At 47.6% G+C, this 21539-nt stretch overlaps 1 pseudogene; it reads left to right on the top strand.

Moving 5' to 3' along the window:
• The first annotated feature begins 1296 nt into the window (after positions 1-1296).
• Positions 1297-21539, top strand: part of LOC148165084 (solute carrier family 41 member 3-like) — a 30539-nt pseudogene continuing 10296 nt past the window's right edge.

Raw genomic sequence — 21539 nt, 5'->3', positions numbered from 1 at the left:
AAAGTGTGGCCACCCTCCCGATTCGTGATGCTGTCTACAGCACGGTCCCTCTCCACTGCTGTTAGCAAGTGTTTTGTCACTCTATAGCCTGGCTTCTCCGTGCTACTGGTTAGGTACTCCTAGGTCTCCTGGCAGGCCCACAGGGTAGAGCAGTGCTCACCTCCTCACACAAGAGAGGGGTCGAGAGAGCAGCCTTTCTTAGAGGCCCGTTTTCTCGGTGAGAAGAACGTTTAGGTTCCATTGCTCGTGGTTTCACACTAACACCCCACAGGTGATATGTGCGCTCAGGAAGGGCATTCGTGGCGGAGGCTCGGGGCCTCTGGCGTTTGGTTCCTTGGCATGCGGCGGATGGCAGTTCGGACTAAACGCACACAGGGCCAGACGACCTAGCTTCAGGAAAGGGGTGTTTGCGTCGAAAGGCGCCTTGGGCCCCTGCCTCTTTTTCCCATGAATTTCTGCTGGGACCCACACCCCAGGTGGGCACACAAGCACGGTTGAACGTGTGGCCGCCCCCTGTGGAGAGGGGACGGGAGCTACAGGTGTGCTTGTTTGCAGGCTGCTTTCTTACAAGTCATGTTTGAGCACCGAGAGTGCCAGAGCCATGGGAGCAGTGTAGAGTTAGCAGCGCCAGGTAGCAAGGGCTGAGCCGAGAGTGCCTTTCGCAACGGCCTGCGTCTATACGCGCTTAGGCGTACGGAACCCATGCCCCAGGCTTTCGCGCCCGAACACCGTACACTGCTTCCTCCCGCAGAGAGGTCGGCGGCAGCTACAGTACGCATACTCCACACTGTTTTTGCTTCGCGTTCGTCCGCTAGCAATGAGGCTTGCCTGCCCAAGCGGAGCCGCAGGCCTGGCTTCATGAAACAAGTGGGGAGTCGTGCTCTGCGTTTTACCGCTGCCGGAGTCCCACTCCGAAAATGATTTTGGACTCGCTGGCAGCGCACTCCCGCAGGCACACAGCAGAAAGCTTCCACCCTCAGCACCGGCTGCCCTGGCTGACCAAGGGTGCTCTCCAGTGTAGTTCCTTGGAGTCAAGTGGTGGTATTGCGGCCTGAACTCACCCTCGGGGCAATGGGTGTAGGCCCAGAAACGAGAGCTGAGCCAAGAGTTGTGTCTTCGGCACAGGCCGTTTTCTCACTCTGGTTGAGATTAGGGAGGTCGTTCCCAGAGTTCTCAGCCACACTACACCTTATAACCCGTCATCTCACCCAGGGACCGGCGTGAGCTTAAGGCACGGTATATGTCCAGATTTCTGCCTTCGAAGGAGGTGCCTGGAACTCAGGGCTCCACGCACCCATGCCGGAGCAGGGCCAGTTCATGACCCTGGAGCTGCTGCGAGAGGTGCCTCACCGCGAAGCCGTTTCTCTCGCCCTGTGATGTAGGGGAATCGTTTCCTAGGTTCTCACGCAGACACACTGAAACTGTTCCCACCCTCCCGAACCGTGATGCTGTCTACAGCACGGTCCCTCTCCACTGCTGTTAGCTAGTGTTCGGTCCCTCTACACCCTGGCTTCTCCGTGCTAGTTGATAGGTACCTAGGTCGCTGGCAGCCCCACAGGGTAGAGCAGTGCTCACTTCCTCACACCAGAGAGGGGTCGAGAGAGCAGACTTCCTTCCAGGCCTGTTTTCTCGGTCAGAGGAACGTTTAGGTTCCAGTGCTCATGCTTTCACACAAACACCCCACAGGTGATATGTGCGCTCAGGAAGGGCGTTCTCGGCGGAGGCTCGAGGCCTCTGGCTTTTGGTTCCTTGGCGTGAGGCGGATGGCTCTTCGGACTAAACGCACACAGGGCAGACGACCTAGCTTCACGAAAGAGCTGTTTGCATCGAGAGGCACCTTGGGCCCCTGCCTCTTTCTCACTTGGAATTCTGCCGGGACCCATGCCCTAGGTGGCTACACAAGCACGGTTGAACGTGTGGCCGCCCCCTGTGGAGAGGGGACGGGAGCTACAGCTGTGCCTGTTTCCAGGCTGCTTTCTTACAAGTCAGGGTTGAGCACCGAGAGTGCCAGAGCCAAGGGGAGCAGTGTAGAGTTAGCAGCGCCAGGTAGCAAGGGCTGAGCCGAGAGGTGCCTTCCGCAACGGCCTGCGTCTAACCTCGCTTTGGCGTACGGAACCCGTGCCCCAGGCTTTCGCGCCCGGACACCGTACACTGCTTCCTCCCGCAGAGAGGTTGGCGGTAGCTACTGTACGCATTCTGCACACTGTTTTTGCTTCGCGTTCTTCCCCTACACCATCCTACACTGTCTCAGCATCCACATGAATAACTCATCCCAAACCCAAGCCTCCGAATTTTCGGATGGCTTCATCTCCAGTGACCTTCACCTCCATTCCACCTCAGCTGCCCAGGCCCCTCATGTGGCCTTGACATGCTTGCACATGCTCCAAAATCCTCTTGACTTCACATCCCACGTCTTCTCACAGCTTCCTTCCCTCTGTTGCTCTTCCTTTGCTCATCTCTACAAGTTCTTCAAGCTCTCCAGCCCACCACTCCTCCTCTGCACCTCTTGGCATCACTCCCTCTCCTGTTCAGCCTCAGCTTGGAAAGACAACATCTTGAGGAATGAATTCCTTTCTAATTCATACTCAGGGGTCATGGGCCAGTAGTATCCCTCTTCTGATGAGTACAAGGTTTTGAGTTGGCTGATCGATAGGAAACAGCAAATGGGCACGTTGAGTCCAGTGAGCACTGGAATAGTGCATTGAGGAGCAGAGAGGGGCAATGAGCCTGTTGGCCTCACACGTTCGGGACATGGTAGGCTGTGTAACTGTGTTCTGCTCCCCCTTAGTTCCTTGTCCTTGTGAGCACCCCTTAGGTGGGTATTAGTCTACCTTTGTGAAGGAGGAGTCACCTGGGGCTCTATGATTGTTCCATGCTGCATCCAAAGTGTCCATCATGCTTAAAACAAAAGCACCCCCTTATTTGTCCATGAAAAGTAATTCCATTTTTCCCTTCAAGTTCAGGAACTTCATGAACTCAGTGCAAAGGAGCTAGGAAAATACATTTATCTACATCTTGAATTTTGCTGGCAAGTACTATGAAGTTAGGAGCTGATTACCATTTTTATAGGAGAAAATCATATTTCAGATCTTGTTTTTTAATCCTAAGAGAAGGACTTGAGCATTTCTTAAATAGGATGATTTGCAGAGGTCATGTTGGGGTGGTTAGTGGTCATCTGAGATGTGACTTGCTGGAAGGGGGAGTAGGGAATTGTAGGTGTTGGGGACAACATGGCCCAAGACTTGGCTGAGGGCACAAGCCAGTTTTTCCAGCAAGAGTCCTTCCCATGCTTCCTGTGGCTGAGCTTTAGAGTCAGGTGACCCTGAAATTGTTGGTGACACTTATCTCTGTGTCCTTGCAAACTTGAGCATGGGAGAGATGGTCTATGACACTCTCAAAGGGACTTGGGTCCTTACCTTTCCCACCCCCAAGTCAGTTTTGAAAGCTGGGCAGAATAATTTGTTCTAACATCAATGAAATGACATTTGCTGATTTCTGTCCTGAGAGACTGCCTTTTCCCGGAAGGCTTGGCCTGGCTTTGTGACCACCCAGACTTACCCTCTGTCCTTTTCTCTCCATCCTAGGCCAACACTGGACAAATTGATGATCCCCAGGAGCAGCACAGAGTTATCAGCAGTAACCTTGCCCTCATTCAGGTGACTTTCCCCTTTGTCCGAACGCTGAATCTCCTCCCTGCTTTTGAATCTGCAGCCAGGCCTGCTCCATGTAGGAAGGCTGAAGACTAAGTAAGCCTTTGTCCCTGCACTCCAGACTGAACTTGGGGAATGGGCCACCCATCCACCCTGCACCCACCAGACCACACTCATATGGCAGCTGGAGGCTCAGCCCAACTATAGGGCACTAGCATGTCCAACTGAAAGTAGATGCCTCTTCTGAGAACCCAAGGTCCCTCCAGCGCCCCCAGCCCCTTCTTTTCAAGACAGGCTTATTGAAAGATTCACCTATACTTGCTCGCTCCTCTCTCTTATAGCCTGGACAGAGCTGACAGCTTTCTCTTCCCACTATCTTGACTCAAGCTGTGCTTGCCAAGGTCACTGACATCTTAATTGGTATACCCTCTGATTGCCTCATACATGTGATCCTACTTATTCTCTCTGGAGCATCTGCTATTCTTTCTGCCTGGAGGTTCCTCTGTGGCTGCACTCCCGCCACGTGCAGACTTTGCAGGACACCCTGCCCCCCATGCCTTTGTCCCTTAAATGCTTCATGCTCATTCAAATTTGTACCTCCTTCTAGCAGACCCTAGTTGGGCTCAATTCTCATCCTAGGAGTCTCAGAGTATTAGAGTCAGGAGGCCCAGGGCAGGGGGAGACTGGGAAGAGATTGGCTCAAGGTAAGAGAGGAAGTGGCTTCATCCAGAACCTTCTGGGCTTCTCTGGCTGGGGGCAGCCTATGGCCACACAAAGAACCTGGACTCTGAGATCAGACAGCCCTGGAGTTAAGGCTATCATGTATCAACTGGGTGGCCTTGGGCAGGACACACAAGACTTGCTTAGCTGTATTTCCCTGTCCATCAAATTAGGAGGATACCCACTTTAACTCTTACCTGGGCTCCAGAGCCCCTGTTTCTAGCTCTCCACTGGGTATCTCCATCTACCTGTACCAGAAGCATCCACAAAACAGCTTAGCCAGATCTGGCCTCATCACTTCCTCTCCTCGCACTCACTTCTGGTGAAGTCCTCAACCCTGAAGAGTTTGATGGTTGAAAGCTCATTCTGGGGGTCGACCAGCTGGAGGCCCTTGGGCAAGTCACCTCACCTTCTCTGCAAGATGGGCCATTGTGAGGTTTCAGTCATGGAAGACTGTGACACCTGGCTAGCACATGGTAATCTCCCAGTCGTGGTCGCTGTGCCCATTAATCAAGCTAGAGACCAAGTCACCCTCAGCGTTTCTCTGCTCCTTACCCTTCTGTCCAGTCCTGAGGAGTCTGCGTCTGAGCTGTGCTTGAATCAGCCCTGCTTCTCCTCCTCCTTGCCTTGGCCTCTTGGTCTCTGGCCTCACTGACGACAGACCTCTTCACTGTTCTCACTGCCCCAAGCTTCTTCCTGTCTGGCTCTCCTCTGCATGGCCACCTGAGCGGCCTTCTCTAAATCCTAAAGCTGATCAGGCGTCCTCCTCCTGAGGTGCCTTTGTTGGTCCTTCTTGTCCAAGTGTGGGCCTAGCCCAGAGGCACTCCTGGCCTGGTCCTGCCCTCCTGCAGTCTCAGTCCCCATCCCTGCTGCCTTTGCATATGTGGTTGTCTCTCCTTGGAATGTCCTTTCTCTTCCTGTTCTCCTGGCAGTGAAGCTCCAGTCAGTTCCAGCCCGATACCGGGTACTCTCTGGGGCCTTGTACAAGCTGCTGGGGCTGCCCTGGTTGCCATTCTGTGTTTAGATGTCTGCCTTCCCCACTTGAGCTGAGTCACATAGGCCAGGACCCCAGCCTGTGGCTGAAGAACTTTGGAGATTAAATGAGATGCTCGTGATGCCCTTAACAGAGGGTCTGACAAGGGGCAGGTTATAAATGCCTCAGCTACAAGTCACCAAGTCCTTACCCATATGCATGCACATTTCCACATGATTGATTCTCAACAAACATTCATTAAGTCCCACTCTGGGCCAGGCACTGGCTTGGCACATTGTCCTGATCATAGCATGGATATAATTTTGTCTCCCCCATTTTTTAAAAAGTTTAACATTGAATCACAAGTGGTACAATAAATTTCATAATTGAACTTTTTAATAACTTTGTATTCTATCACAAATATACCCAAGAGTGATATTTAACAACATTGGCAGGGCCAATGCCAACTGTCCAGACTCAGCCCTGTTCCACTTCTTTCAACTGTCACCACGAGTGTGCACCTGCAATTGTTTGTATGCTTCTACTCGATAAATTATACTGCAATGAAATTATTCTCTTTTGCATGAATTTCTTAAGAGAAGTTCCCACAAGTTCACAAGGTATGAACAATTTGAAGTTCTAGATTTTTTCCCAAAAAGGTTATAAGATATTTGAATTCTTAGTACCAAATAATAGACCAGTATTAATATTTCAGTTATTAATTTCCCCATAACCTCACCAGCATTGAAAGTATTCTTCTGAATGACTTCCTGCATTTGCCATATATATGTATGTGTCCATAGACAATATATGATACAACTTTCTGTGTTTTTTAAGCATTAGAAGTATTGTACTGGACATATAATTCTGTTACTTGTACTTTTAAGAGTGACTTAATGAATGAAAATCACTGAGAATAGCAGATAGTAAGCACTCAGTAAATATCAGCTCCAGTCATCATTATCATTATTTTGTGACTCTTTGTTCACATGTGCAAATGTATTCCTGGGAAAATGCTAGATCATAAAGAGTAACGAAATCCCCTCCCCCCAAATTCTTGTACCAATTATATCACATCTACGTATAAGAGAACCATTTTCCCATATATTTGTCAATGTGTATCTCATTGGCCTTTTAAATTTTAAGTTTACCTAGTCTGATGGATAAAAATAGTATATCCCATCCATTAATTCATTCATTGATTGGATGAGCACAGATGAGGGCTGAGCACCTGCAGAGATGGCACTGACCTTTTAGTAGAGGAAGACCAACGTCAGTTACAAAGAAATAAGATACCTACTATCAAATTGGGATTTTATTTTAAATTTTCCTGATTATTCAGGAAGTTGGTCACATTTTTGTGTGTTTCTTAGCCATTTGTATTTCCTTTTACGTGAATTGTCTATCCATACCCCTTGTATATTTTTCTTTCAGGTTGTCTTTTTTAAAAATTGCCATTGGTTTGTTATTTTGATCACTAACACTTTATTAGTTGTAAATGCTGGAGATATTTTCTCCAGCTGTCTCTCCATCTTTGAATTTCTGGTATCGCATAGAAGTCATACTTGGAGTTATATACATTTATCTCTATTTTTCTTTATAGATTTTACATGTTATATCTTCAGAAGGAGTCCCTTTCTAATCCAAAATCTGAAACATACTTTTCTATATTTTCTCCTGTTTTACACTTGAGGTTTTATGTTTAGTGGTGTGTGTGTGTGTGTGTGTGTGTGTGTGTGTGTGTGTGTGTGCGCGCACGCACGGTATAAAGTAGAAATATATTTTCTCCCCCCAGACAGATGCCTGCTTTCCCTTTCCCTGTTTATTCAGTATCCACCCATTCCATACTGATTTGAAATGCCACTTTTATCTTTATTAAATTTTTATATATTAAATTTTCATATATTCATGATACTATTCCCGGACACCAGTCTGTCCTGCTGATCTATTTGTCTATTTCTCTGCCAATACCACCATGTTTTAATTACTATAGCCTTAAAACTATGTATTGATAATGAATGTGCCAAAACTCCCTCTTGATCTTTTTTCTCAAATTGTCTTGGCTATTCTTGCACATCTACTCATCTTTGTGAAACTTAAGATAAGTTGTCAAGTGCCATGAAGAAGCTTGTTGGGACTTTGATTGGAATTATATAGGTTAACTTGGGGAGCAAGTTTCATCCATGTATACGGTAAAGTTCTCTGTTTATTCAGCCTTCTTTAATAACACAACATGTTTCCATTTCCATTAAGACATTTGAATTGCAGTTGACCCTTGGACAACACAGGTTTGAACTGGGCAGGTCTGCCCCTATGCAGATTTGTTTCAATAAATACAGTACTGTAAGTGTATGATTCCTTATGAGTTTCTTAATTTTCTCTTCTCTAGCTTACTGAATTGTAAGGATATGGTATATAATACACATAACATACAAAATATGGTGTTAATCGACTTTATGTTATGGGTAAGACTTCCAGTCAACAGTAAGCTATTAGTAGTTAAGTTCTGGGGGAGTCGCAAGTTATACACAGATTTTCACCTGCATCGGCACACCAATGCCTCTGTTGTTGAAGGGTCAACTGTACTGATAACAGGTGCCAGTATTGATACTCAGACCTGGACACATCATGGTACTGGCCTGAGTGAGCAGCAGAGATGTGTCCCCACCAAGATGAAATGGGAACTGCAGCTGGGATGGGGGAGAATGTAGAGAAAGGGGGCACCAGCATGCAGAGCAAGTGCCAAGGAAGGAAGCCAGGGAGAAAGATGGAAATTGTACACAGAGGCTTCCAAGGTGTAGCTGTGGATCATGGAGTGTTTCCACATTGCAGGGGAGATTGGTTGTCTGTACAGCTGGAGAGCACTTTTGCCTAGAGCCGTGGGAGGAGCCACAGGCAAGAGACTGGTGGCCTTTGGCCAAGGGCCGAGTAGAAGATGAAGATTTCATGAAGCAAGATGGCATTGAGCTAGCTGCAGAACAGGAAAACAACAGTTTTCAAGGGAGTTGGATTGAAGCAAGGTGTTAGTCTTTGTTTTTCCCAGGTTGGAGGGGCCATTGGCAGACTTTAGGGTAAGGGACGAGAGGTAGTGGTGAGTGACATACTGACCTCTCAAGGTCACAGAGGAGGCAGAGTGAAAGGCAGGGAGGAGTGATGGTGGTCAGTGGCACCTTTCCTCACATTTCTGATTTCTGCCCTGACAGGTGCAGGCCACCGTCGTGGGGCTCCTGGCTGCTGTGGCCGCCCTGCTGCTGGGCGCTGTGTCTAGGGAGGAGTTAGATGTGGCAAAGGTGCAGTTGCTGTGTGCCAGTAGCGTCATCACCACCTTCCTTGCCGCGTTTGCCCTCGGTGAGCTGTGCGCCCACCCCAGTGACCACCCCCCCAGCTTGCTCCGCCCCCCTTCCTCAGTGCTCTGCTCTCAGCTCTTTGTGTTGCAATTCCTTGAGATGTGAAAGATGGGAGCACTAATGGTGGAGCCTCATATATCCTGCCAGGGGCTGGGGGAAAGCCTGTTGGGTTACCAAGACGCACCTTAAAGGTGGGCAGGGAAGATGATGAGTCCTACTCTTAGGCAGGGTGTGTGTGCCAGAGCGAGCTGCTGACTCCACATCTCTTCCCTCTGCTTGTTTAAAGAACTGGCCTTTGCTCAGTAGACACATTCATTTCTTCATCCATCCATCCATTCATTCATTCACTTACCCCATTCAGTTAGTCTTTAAACATTTCTCAAGCATGGCTTGCATATGGGCTTGTGGTGGGATCTGGAGTCTGCAGTCATGGTGGGGAGCAAGGCTCAGGTTTTAACTTCAATTTCATCTCTGCAGGTGGCCCTTGCACACGTTCCATCCTCCGCCCTTCTCCCCAGCTGCCACCATGCTCTTCTGCGCCGTGCACCTGTTTTCCTTATAGAGCACTTGTGAAAATCTGTAATCATCCACTTTCTTCATTCATTTTCTGTCTCACTTCCTTGCTAAAATGTCAGCACCTCAGACAGGGGCCCTGCTTCTCCAGTTCTGTTCCTATCACACTGCCTGCCACACATCAATTGCTTCCTATGTGTCTGCAGAAGGCGGGAAGACACAAGCATTGACAGACATGAGCTCACGCATGACAGTGGCCAGGCAGTTACTGTAGAATGTCACCCCTTCGCTCATTTCCTCAGTACTTACTGAGTGTCTGCTGCGTGCCAGGCACTGTTGCGGTGCTAGGGATGCTCTGGTGAGTGACTGCACCGTTCTGTGATGTTGATATTCTGGTGCAGTGAGACATCCATACACGAGCACAAAGGGCCAAGTGTCTAGGGTAGCCCCCCATTCACAGTCATGCTTTCTTTTCATGTCCTGTTTGTTTACTTCAAATTCTTGTTCACTTATTTGTGCACTCTCTGTTCCTCTGCCCAACAGGCATTTACTGTGTGAGTGCAGAGCCTGATGGTTCTTTTCTTTTCTTTTAAATTTTTTTATTGTTATGTTAATCTGATGGTTATTTTCATTACCTAAAATAGGCGTATTTTAGCTCCTAAATGTTTGCTGAATGAATGGGCTTTATTCTGGTTCTCTTCTGGTCTGAGTGTCTCTTGCAAACCATGTGCAAGTACAAGAAGGAATAAGTGAAAACAATAAATTGGATTTGCATTTACACTTCTGTCCTCCATCTGACTGCTCATAAAACCCCTTTGAGCTCAGTGTTCTGTAAGATGATGTGGCGGGCTATGTGGTGAATTCTGTTCCTTCCTGTGCTAGTGTATATAATCAGGAGGGAGGGTACAAGTGCAGAAACCCAGGAGCAGATTCACAAGCTGCACTTCCCTGGGTAGGAGTGTGCTCCTGGCCAGATACCTGTAGCAGTCTGGCCAGCGGAAGAGCAGGGTGAGTACGCCACACCTTCTGGAGAATTAGAGCCCAGGAGATGCTTGACATGAAGTCTCTTCTGAAAACAGCACCATCAGGGCGCCTGGGTGGCTCAGTCATTAAGCGTCTGCCTTCGGCTCAGGTCATGATCCCAGGGTCCTGGGATCGAGTCCTGCATCGGGCTCCCTGCTCCGTGGAAAGCCTACTTCTCCCTCTGCTTCTCTCTCTCTCTCTCTCTCTCTCTGTCTCTCTCTCTGTCTCTCATGAATGAATAAATAAAATCTTTAAAAAAAATAAAAAATAAAATGAAAACAGCACCATCAGACGATTCAGGAGGCCAGTCCTGTTTCTGTGGGGCCCTGTAGAGAATGCCATTCCTAACTCCCCATTTTACAGATGAGGAAACTAAGGCCCAGAGAGGGGGCGGAGCTCACCAGCATGGACATAGCCGGATTGTCCAGAGATGTGTAGAAGTTCAGAAACATTGCTGGTGGCTCCTTGTGTGACCTCGATGTGACTCTGCTGTAAAGCCAGGTGTTGGTGGTGGTGGTGGTGGTGCTGGTGGATTTTAGTACGTGCTCTCAAACTGGTGGTGTCTGTGTAGTCCCTGTGGGATTGTTACCAGACCACCAGCTGTGCAGACTCAACTTCACTTAGGACTGACATTTCAAAAGAGAAAGCAGCTATGACCTGGTCATGAAACAGGGCACAAACTGTGGTCAATTAGTATGGCATTGAGGTGAGAATAATAATTTTGTTTAGAGTTATGAATACTGGGTAAAATGTTAAAACATCAATAGCCAAGATACAAAGTGTCTTCTTAAAGATGCATGTGTGACACTGTTGGTTGGTTGAAGTCCTAGGCAGTGGCCGAGGGCTAGAAGATGACACACGACTATCACCTTAGAACACAGGGTCAAGACGGAAAGTAGGCCCTGGGGAGGTCTCCAGTGCAGCACCTGAAACTCCACCCCCAGCCCCACTGGCAGAGGCCACCTGCTGCCTGCACCTAGTGGTGGCCCTGCTGGGCTCCCAACATGAGCTTGTTCCCCAGAGATGTGGCCCCACTGAAAGTACTTCAGTGCAGTCTGCACCTGCTTCCCCTTCCTACCCTCCCCCTCTCCCACCCTGGGCGCCCTGTGCACCATCCTGTGGCTCTCCTGGTTCCCCTGCCCCCAACTCCCCCCTCACAGTCTTTGCCCCTAACAAACCTCTCGCGTTGCTAATCCCACCAAGGTACCTGTTTCCCTGGGGACTCCAGTGGACACAAGAGGCCATGCCCTGCCCCTGGGACTCCATCGTTCACAGCAGTTTTGGAGTCCTCTTTCCTGCAGTGAGGGGCTGTGAGCTTCATGTCTGTAGTCCCAGGTGTTGGGGAGCCCGGGAGTCAACTCCCTGCTATCTCCCCCATGGGTTTGAGTGTATCATCAAAGCTTTCAGGCTGCTCTTTGCAGGCTGTCACAGGGGTCCACCCCCCCCAACCTCCCACTGCCACTGCCTGATTCTCAGGCTCCAGCATAGCAGTGAAACTGAGTGTCAGGGCAGCCTGGCTCCAGGCTCGGGCTATGTGGATCGAGGCATTACTGAGCAGCCTCACGGCCACCTTCTCATCCTGTGCTTTGAGTTTCCTCTGTCTCTTCTCTGCAGGAATGCTGATGGTTTGTATAGTGATTGGCGCTCCGAAGCTCGGGCTCAACCCAGACATTGCCACGCCTATTGCTGCCAGCCTGGGAGACCTCACTACATTGTCCCTTCTGGCTTTTGTCAGCAGCTTCTTCTACAAACACAAAGGTAGGGGTGCCCCAAGAAGGGGGGGGGCACGAGCAGGTCTGGGTATGACATCCGCACCCAGCCCACAGCATTCAGATCAGGCACCCTCACACAGAAAGGAACCTATGGGGTCTATTGTGGGGTCAGAAATCCTACTTTTCCCAAGACAAAGCCTGAGGTCATTCAGCAGATTTGAGGTGTTCTGTAGCAGGTATCTGAAGCTTTCCCAACCACTCGGGTCAACAGATATGTTGTCTGTGTCCCCCTTAGGACAGGGGTGCACGGGGAGGCCAGGGAGGACTGGAGGCTAACAGAGCTCCATGGGAAGGCAGTTCACGTTGGACACATACAAACCACCCAGGAAGGGACTCCCAAGCAGCAGTGTCACAGCCATGGGCAGCAGCAGCATATGGTCCCTCCAAAGGTGTGAGGAGCCCAGGGCTCCTCAGAAGGTGGTCCGGTGCCCTGGTCAGCAGCTGAGGGAGACAGTCACACATCTTGTATGATGGGCCTTCACGGCTAGAGGCTCTGACCCCACCAGGGGTCTCCCCAGGTGTGTCCTGGGAGTACCGAGGTTTGTTCATGCCCTGGGCAGTGTGACCAGGCAGCATCCCCCTTGCCAGATGGTTCTCACCTGCTAGGTTTCCACAGCTGACCACTCCCCTCTGAGTGTCACAGTTGTTACTTTCCACCTAAGCTGGCCACCTGCAGTTGTTTGGATCTAGTAAGTGTGGATTCTGAGCATGGTCACAACCCTGAGTGCTGGGAGGGGGGCAGGTGGCATCAGTGAGTGGTGCGGATGGTGAAGAGGACAGTGGGGAGCATTGGAGGAAATGCCTGGACAAAGGCACAGCTGCACTGAAGCTCCGGCTTAGCATTGCCCTGTGGGAATGTGGACCCAGGACCATGAGAGATCACCCAGCATCTCCATGATGGCATCTGAAGCATACTGACAGAGTACCTGCCACTGAGAGTATTCAGGCCCTGGAAACCTTTCCCTCTCAGCCTTGGGCCTGGCTCCTTGCCACCCCGGGATATGCTTGCCACCAATGTTTAATGGTTGGGAGATTCTCAAAGTTCCTGTAAGTGGCAGTGAAGATCCAATGATAAGATGACCTAATTTTCCTTTTAAACCAAACTGAATTTATAAAATAAGATTTGTGTATGGGTTGGCTAATGGAGTTTTATAGGTGTCCCGAGACCCTTCCTCTCCACCCTGCTGTACCCCTACTGAAATAGTGCGCATTTCAACACATGACTTACTAGCCGTTGAGTAGTGTTGGGCTGGTCCATCTCTCAAATTAGACTGTGACTACACCTTGGGTGTGCTTGGGGGGTTCACTGGGCCTGGCGTGTATCGGATAAATCTTCACTGACGACTGTGTCACCTGTCAGTGCAGTTGGGAAGACAAGCCATATGCGGGGGGATGTACTCATCATGGTGGTGGGAAAATATGAGGTGGAACCTCTGTCAGGGCTTCCAAGTCATTCTAGAACAACTGGCCTGCAAAACTGTCCCACAAGTAGTGCCCCTATAGGCTGCTGCCTTCCAGAGCCTTCGAAACGTGCTTAGAGCTTGCTGGGCTCGTCCCTCATCTCCTGGGATGGTGAAGAGGCTGGCCACTTCTGCCATGGAGCACTTTGTCCGGAGCCCACCATGGGCACCTGTGGCCCACCCTTCCTTGTAGTTGCTCAAGGAAAGGAATGGACCATGATTGCCTAGTGCAGAGAAAGACGAGTGGGAGATGCTCCTAATGATGCTGCTCAGAGAAAGGGGGTGTGGGGCGCAGACCCACCTGCACACCTCTGAGTGCTGAGGCCCACTCTGCAGAGGGGCATGCACCACCCTGCCTAAGCCTGCCCTTTGGAAGCAGGGCTAAGGGGTGAGAAGACAGTTCTAGAGAAAGCTGGTGTCTTGTTCTGTGTGCATTTGGAAGGTGACACACAGAGAATAAGCAGGAAGAGTGTGAGTGAGAATGGTGCTGGTGTGTGTTGGGCCCTGGCCGGACCCGAGGTACAGTCAGGTGTCCCACATTCAGGTGTGTTTTCATGACTCACACCAGTGCAAGAAAATGACATGGGCATGAGTAGCTGCAAAGCTGGCCATGTTCTGGGCCCTGAGACCCATGGATGCCAAGGAGGTCACCTTGGGCTGGCCTCAGCCAGAAGCAGGATTGGCATCATTAGTTAACTCTGGCATTAGCCCTGATTTCTGCATGCTGGCTCGAGTCCTCGTGGGCCACCTCGTCACACTGTAGTATGCCTATCTGAGGGGTAGTTGAGAATGTGAAATGAGTTTGTGCTTGGGAAATGCTGAGCACGGTGCTGGCCCATGGTCACAATCCTATAAATGCCACCATTAATAATAATAACTAGGTTGGCATGGGAGGAGATGGAAGAGGGTACTTATGTCAGGAAAATAGCAAAAAAGAAAGGTGAAGGGGACAGTGACAGGAATTGAGGACAAAGAGGAGCTTTTCCAGTTGCTTCATGAGATGGTACAAATTCTTTGAGAGGTATGTTAGGTTGGCCCATTCTAAGCTGCTGGGGACAGAAGTGTCTCCTCAGACCTCTAGTGCTTTTAGCTCTCTGCCCACCCCTCACTTTTGCAACCCAGGCCATGGCCCAGCAGGCCATGCTCATGTGCCCTGGCATGCGTCCCCTCCCTCTCCCCACAGACAATCGATATCTGACGCCGCTGCTGTGTATTGGCTTCATGGCCCTGATCCCCGTCTGGGTCCTCATTGCCAAGCAGAACCCACCCATCATGAAGATCCTGAAGTTTGGGTGGTTCCCAATCATCCTAGCGATGGTCATCAGCAGGTGAGCATGAGCGAGGGCTGCCACCAACTTCTCCCTTCACACACCACCCGTGGCTTCTGTGGACAAGGAGAGTGGCCTGAGAGCTGCAGAACCTCTGGAGTGAGGGCGGCAATCATGGTTGCTGTGGGCTCCTCCCTAAAGTCCTGGTGCTGGTTGAGTCATACCTCTTTATTCTTCATCTCTTTCCCTCTCACCAGGAACCTTAGGCCTTACTTATTCTGAGAGGCAGCCCTATTTACAATTGCAGGAGCACCAGAGAGCCAGGCAGAGCCAACCTGGGAACATCGGATGGGTGCACTAGTGCTTCCACTCCCTGACCCATCATGGCGCTGCAGGACACTGGGTCTCCCGCTCCCATGCTGCCAGAGCTCTCACTGGCCTGGACCCCTGCTTAGGCTGTAGGGAGCCCCCTACCTGCCTCTGTGAACACCACTTCTATAGCATGGCTGCTGATGGGACCTGGGAGGCTGAGGGATTATTGGCCCTGGGCCCTTCAGCTCATCTCAGGTCTTCTACCCTTGAAACCTGATCCTCCAGAGCCCTTTCTGTTAGTAGACCTGGACAGGGGCCACCCAGTCTTTTCTGAGGTGCCTTCCTAACCTTGAATCTCAGGGAGAAGGAGTTATGGGCTAGGTGTCTTTGCTTCCAGAAAGCTCCTGGGCTCCTTATACAAACTGGTCTAACTTTTCCAGGGCTATAGCGGCAGGGCAGCCTTTGCTAAACTACAGGGGCTGGTGGGAGTGAGGTCTTGTTGTGGCATCTCTGAGAACAAGCAGCATGGGACGATACTCATGCAGGTTCCATTTTCTGCTCAGGAAACTAGCATTTCAGTTACATTTCAGGGCGTGGGTCACGTGGCAGAGCCCAGCCAGCTAAGTGGCCTTGGAGGGGAGTTTGTCATTTGTTTTTAATGGGCTGACATTATCTGATGGGTCTTCTGAAACAGCTGAGGCTCAGAATACAGGTGGAGAAGCAAGCACGCATAGTGCAGAGGACACTGGGGAGACCAGCTTGGCTACAACAGATATTTTGTGTAGGGGTCAGGAAAGTGTTTGCTAAGCTGAGAAGGCAGGCTGATGAAACATTTTGTATAGAGGTGTGCCAGGTCATCTACAAGGGTAAACTAACCATTTGCCCTCTACTCTCTCCCCAGTTTCGGAGGGCTCATCTTGAACAAAACTATTTCTAAACAGCAGTACAAAGGCATGGCCATATTTACTCCCATTATATGTGGTAGGTATCGGCAGCACCGTCACCTGGGGTCCTCAGTGTGCTGGGCTGTGCCGGCCCCCAGGGCCAGGGCAATGGGATCTGACAGCAGCAACTTCAGAGATCTGTTCCCAGGCCCTCAGAGCCATGGCCATGCTTCTGCTGGGCAGCAGCTGCTGGACTGGTTTGTCTCAGGTGGAAGGAGATCCTTGGGGAGAAAGCCCTGCCCACTGTTCCACCAGCTCACACCCTTTTCCTCCTAGTCACCACGGAGACTTGAGCCTTCCCGCAGAGCTAAATCCCACCTGTTGAAGGCATACCGTGTCTAAGCCAGGATTTGCTGGCCCCTGCAGACAGAATGTGGCCTTCAGAACTGGGGTGTTGGCTTCTCATGGTTTTGTTTTGTTTTTAAACTTAGATTCATTGATGACATTTAAAACTCAGACATTTGCACATAAAAATCTGGATTTCTGTTTTCTCCTTAAAAAGCAAGGCTGTGATAGTACTGAATTTACATTCTCAGTGAGGTGAGAATCAGCTGCCACTGAGATAGGATTTATGCTGTTCTGTTTGCCTGAATCCCCTCCATTCCCCGTTGTCTTTCACCCAACATTTCACTGATTCACCTTTTAGGCTTAGACCCTGTGGGCATTTATGGTGAGGACCCTCTTTTAACCAAAGCTTGGTTCGTGTCCAGCTTCTGATAAGAATCTATAAATGGGACCAGCCAGTCAGGAGAGGAACCAAACGTGATAACTTACTGCACACTTCGCTTGGTCCCAGGCCCTGGTGTTCTGGGTCTGTAGAAACAGGCTTCAGGGACTCTTGGGTGGCTCAGTTGGTTAAGTGTCTGCCTTTGGCTCAGATCATGATCCTGCAGTCTTGGGATCGAGTCCCACATCGGGCTCCCAGCCCAGCAAGGAGCCTGCTTCTCCCTCTGTCTGCCGCTCCCCCTGCTTGTGCTGTCTCTCTGTCAAAAAATAAATAAATAAATAAAATCTTTTTTTTTTTAATGAACATATAATGTATTATTTCTTTTAGAGGTACAGATCTGTGATTCATCAGTCTTACACAATTCACAGTGCTCACCATAGCACATACCCTCCCCAATGTCCATTACCCAGCCACCCTATCCCTCCCACCCCCCACTCCAGCAACCCTCAGTTTGTTTCCTGAGATTAAGAGTCTTTTATGGTTTGTCTCCCTCTCTGGTTTCATCTTGTTTCATTTTTCCCTCCCTTCCCCTATGATCCTTTGCCTTGTTTCTCAAATTCTTCATATCATTGAGATCATATGATACTTGTCTTTCTCTGATTGACTTATTTCGCTTAGCATGCTACCCTCTAGTTCCATCCATGTCGTTGCAAATGACAAGCTTTCATTCCTATTGATGGCTGCATAATATTCAATTGTATATATATATATATATATATATATATATATATATACATCTTCCTTATCCATTCATCTGTCGATGGACATCAGGCTCTTTCCATAGTTTGGCTATTGTGGACATTGCTGCTATAAACATTGGGATGTATGTGTCCCTTCGGATCACTACATTTGTATCTTTGGGGTAAATACCCATTAGTGCAATTACTGGGTCATAGGGTAGCTCTGTTTTCAACTTTTCTGAGGAACCTCCATAACTGTTTTCCAGAGAGGCTGCACCAGCTTGCATTCCCACCAACAGTGTAGGAGGGTTCCCCTTTCTCTGCATCCTTGCCAACATCTGTCATTTCCTGACTTGTTAATTTTAGCCATTCTGACTGGTATGAGGTGGTATCTCATTGTGGTTTTGATTTGTATTTCCCTGATACTGAGTGATGTTGAGCACTTTTTCATGTGTCTGTTGGCCATTTGGATGTCTTCTTTGCAGAAATGTGTGTTCATGTCTTCTGCCCCATTTCTTGATTGGATCATTTGTTCTTTAGGTGTTGAGTTTGATAAGTTCTTTATAGATTTTGGATACTAGCCCTTTATCTGCTATGTCATTTGCAAATATCTTCTCCCATTCTGTTGGTTGTTTTTTGGTTTTGTTGACTGTTTCCTTTGCTGTGCAAAAAGCTTTTTATCTTGATGAAGTCCCAATAGTTCATTTTTGCTTTTCTTTCCCTTGCCTCTGGAGACATGTGTAGCTAGAAGTTGCTGTTTCTGAGGTTGAAGAGGTTGCTGCCTGTGTTCTCCTTTAGGATTTTGATGGATTCCTTTCACATTGTGGTCTTTCATCCATTTTGAGACTATTTTTTTAAGTTTAATTTAATTTTATTATGTTAGTCCCCATACAGTACCTCATTAGTTTTCGTTGTAGTGTTCCATGATTCATTGTTCTCGTATAACACCATTGTTTTGCTCCATGCAATATGTGCCATCTTAATACCCATCACCAGGCTAACCCATCCCTCCACCCCCATCCCCTCTAAAACTCTCCGATTGTCTCTCAGAGTCCATAGACTCTCAGGGATCATCTGCCCCCTCCAATTTTGCCCCCTTCATTTTTCCCTTCCTTCACCTAATGTCCTCCATGCTATTCCTTATGTTACACAAATAAGTGAAACTATATGATAATTGACTTTCTCTGCTTGACTTATTTCATTTAGAATAATCTTCTCCAGTCCCATCCATGTTGATGCAAAAGTTGGATATTCATCCTTTCTGATGGCTGAGTAATATTCCATTGCATATATGGACCACGTCTTCTTTATCCATTTGTCTGTTGAAGGGCATCTTGGCTCTTTCCACAGTTTGGCTATTGCGGACATTGCTGCTATGAACATTGGATCCTTCTTCTCACTGCATCTGTAGTGACAGGGAAAGCAGCCCTCCAGACTGAAACCCAGAGCAGTGTGGCTGCGCATGCATTTTGAGTCTTATTTTTGTGTGTGGTGTAAGGAAATGGTCCAGTTTCATTCTTCTGCATGTGGCTGTCCAATTTTCCCAACACCATTTGTTGAAGAGACTGTCTTTCTTCCATTGGATATTCTTTCCTGCTTTGTTGAAGACTAGTTGACCATAGAGTTGAGAGTCCATTTCTGGGCTCTCTATTCTTTTCCATTGATCTATGTGTCTGTTTTTATACCGGTACCATACTGTCTTGATGATTATAGTTTTCTAATAGAGCTTGAAGTCCGGAATTGTGACACCACCAGCTTTGCTTTTCTTTCTCAACATTCCTCTAACAATTCGGGGTCTTTTCTGTTCTGTACAAATTTTAGGATTATTTGTTCCATTTCTTTGAAAAAAGTGGATGGTATTTTCATAGGGATTGCCTCAAATGTGTAGATTTGCTCTAGGTAACATAGACATTTTCACAATATTTGTTCTTCCAATCCATGAACATGGAATGTTTTTCCATTTCTTTGTGTCTTTCTCAATTTCTTTCATGAGTATTTTGCCACTTTGGTTAGATTTATTCCTAGGTATCTTACGGTTTTGGATGCAATTGTAAATGGGACCGACTTCTTAATTTCTCTTTTTTCTGTCTTGTTGTTGGTGTATAGGAATGTCACTGATTTCTGTGCATTGATTTTATATCCTGCCACTTGACTGAATACCTGTATGAGTTCTAGCAGTTTTGGGGTGGAGTCTTTTGGGTTTTCCACATACAGTATCATATCATCTGCAAAGAGTGAGAGTTTGACTTCTTTGCCAATTCGGGTGCCTTGGATTTCTTTTTGTTGTCTGATTGCTGTGGCTAGGACTTCTAATAATATGTTGAATAGCAGTGGTGATAGTGGACATCCCTGCCGTGTTCCTGACCTTAGGGGAAAAGCTCTCAATTTTTCTCCATTGAGCATGATATTTGCTGTGGGTTTTTCATAGATGGCTTTTATGATACTGTTGTATGTACCCTCTATCCCTACACTCTGAAGAGTTTTGATCAAGAAAGGATGCTGTACTTTGTCAAATGCTTTTTCTGCATCTATTGACAGGATCATATGGTTCTTGTTCTTTCTTTTATTAATGTATTGTATCTCATCGATTGATTTGCAGATGTTGAACCAACCTTGCAGCCCAAGAATAAATCCCACTTGGTCGTGGTGAATAATCCTTTTAATGTACTGTTGGATCCTATTGGCTAGTATTTTGGTGAGAATTTTTGCATGCATGTTCATCAGGGATATTGGTCTGTAGTTCTCCTTTTTGATGGGGTCTTTGTCTGGTTTGGGGATTGAGGTAATGCTGGCCTCATAAAATGAGTTTGGAAGTTTTCCTTCCATTTCTATTTTTTGGAACAGTTTCAGAAGAATAGGTATTAATTCTTCTTTAAATGTATGGTAGAATTCCCCTGGGAAGCCATCTAGCCATGGGTTCCTGTTTGTTGGGAGATTTTTGATGACTGCTTCAATTTCCTTAGTGTTTATAGGTCTGTTCAGGTTTTCTATTTCTTCCTGGTTCAGTTTTGGTGGTTGATACATCTCTAGGAATGCACCCATTTCTTCCAGGTTATCTAATTTGCTGGCATAGAGTTGCTCATAATATGTTCTTATAATTGTTTGTATTTCTTTGGTGTTGGTTGTGATCTCTTCTCTTTCATTCATGATTTTATTTGTTTGGGTCATTTCTCTTTTCTTTTTGATAAGTCTGGCCAGGGGTTTCTCAATCTTATTAATTCTTTCAAAGATCCAGCTCCTAGTTTTGTTGACCTGTTCTACTGTTCTTTTGGTTTCTAGTTCATTGATTTCTGCTCTGATCTTTATGATTTCTCTTCTCCTGCTGGGTTTAGGCTTTATTTGCTGTTCTTTCTCCAGCTCCTTTAGGTGTAGGGTTGGGTTGTGTATTTGAGAAATTTCTTGTTTCTTGAGAAAGGCTTGTATTGCTATATACTTTCCTCTTAGGACTGCCTTTGCTGCATCCCAAAGATTTTGAATAGTTGTGTTTTTATTTTCGTTGGTTTCCATGAATTTTTTTAAATTTTTCTTTAATTTCCTGGTTGACCCATTCATTCTTTAGTAGGATGGTCTTTAGTCTCCATGTATTTGAGTTATTTCCGACTTGTCTCTTGTGATTGAGTTCGATTCAAACCATTGTGGTCCGAAAATATGCAGGGAATGATCCGAGTCTTTTGTTACAGGTTGAGACCGATTTGTGACCTAGGATGTGATCTGTTTTGGGGAATGTTCCGTGGGCACTAGAGAAGAATGTGGATTCTGTTGCTTTGGGGTAGAATGTTCTGAATACATCTGTGAAGTCCATTTGGTGCAGTGTGTCATTTAAAGTCTTTATTTCCTTGTTGATCTTTTGCTTAGATGATCTGTCCATTTCAGTGAGGGGGGTGTAAAGTCTCCCCCACTATTATTGTATTGTTGTCGATGTGTTTCTTTGATTTTATTTTTAACTGGCTTATATAATTGGCTGCTCCCATGTTAGGGGCAAAGATATTTACAATTGTTAGATCTTCTTGTTGGATAGACCCTTTAAGTATGATGTAGTGTCCTTCCTCATCTCTTATTATAGTCTTTGGTTTAAAATCTAATTTGTCTAATATAAGGATTGCTATCCCAGCTTTCTTTTGGTGTCCATAAGCATGGTAATTTGTTTTCC

The sequence above is a fragment of the Eumetopias jubatus genome, unplaced genomic scaffold (genome assembly GCF_037043125.1).
Source record: "Eumetopias jubatus isolate StellerSeaLion01/CBP00866 unplaced genomic scaffold, mEumJub1_p1.0 scaffold_1, whole genome shotgun sequence".
NCBI classification, from domain to species: domain Eukaryota; kingdom Metazoa; phylum Chordata; class Mammalia; order Carnivora; family Otariidae; genus Eumetopias; species Eumetopias jubatus.
This window is presented reverse-complemented; position numbering and strand designations above follow the sequence as displayed.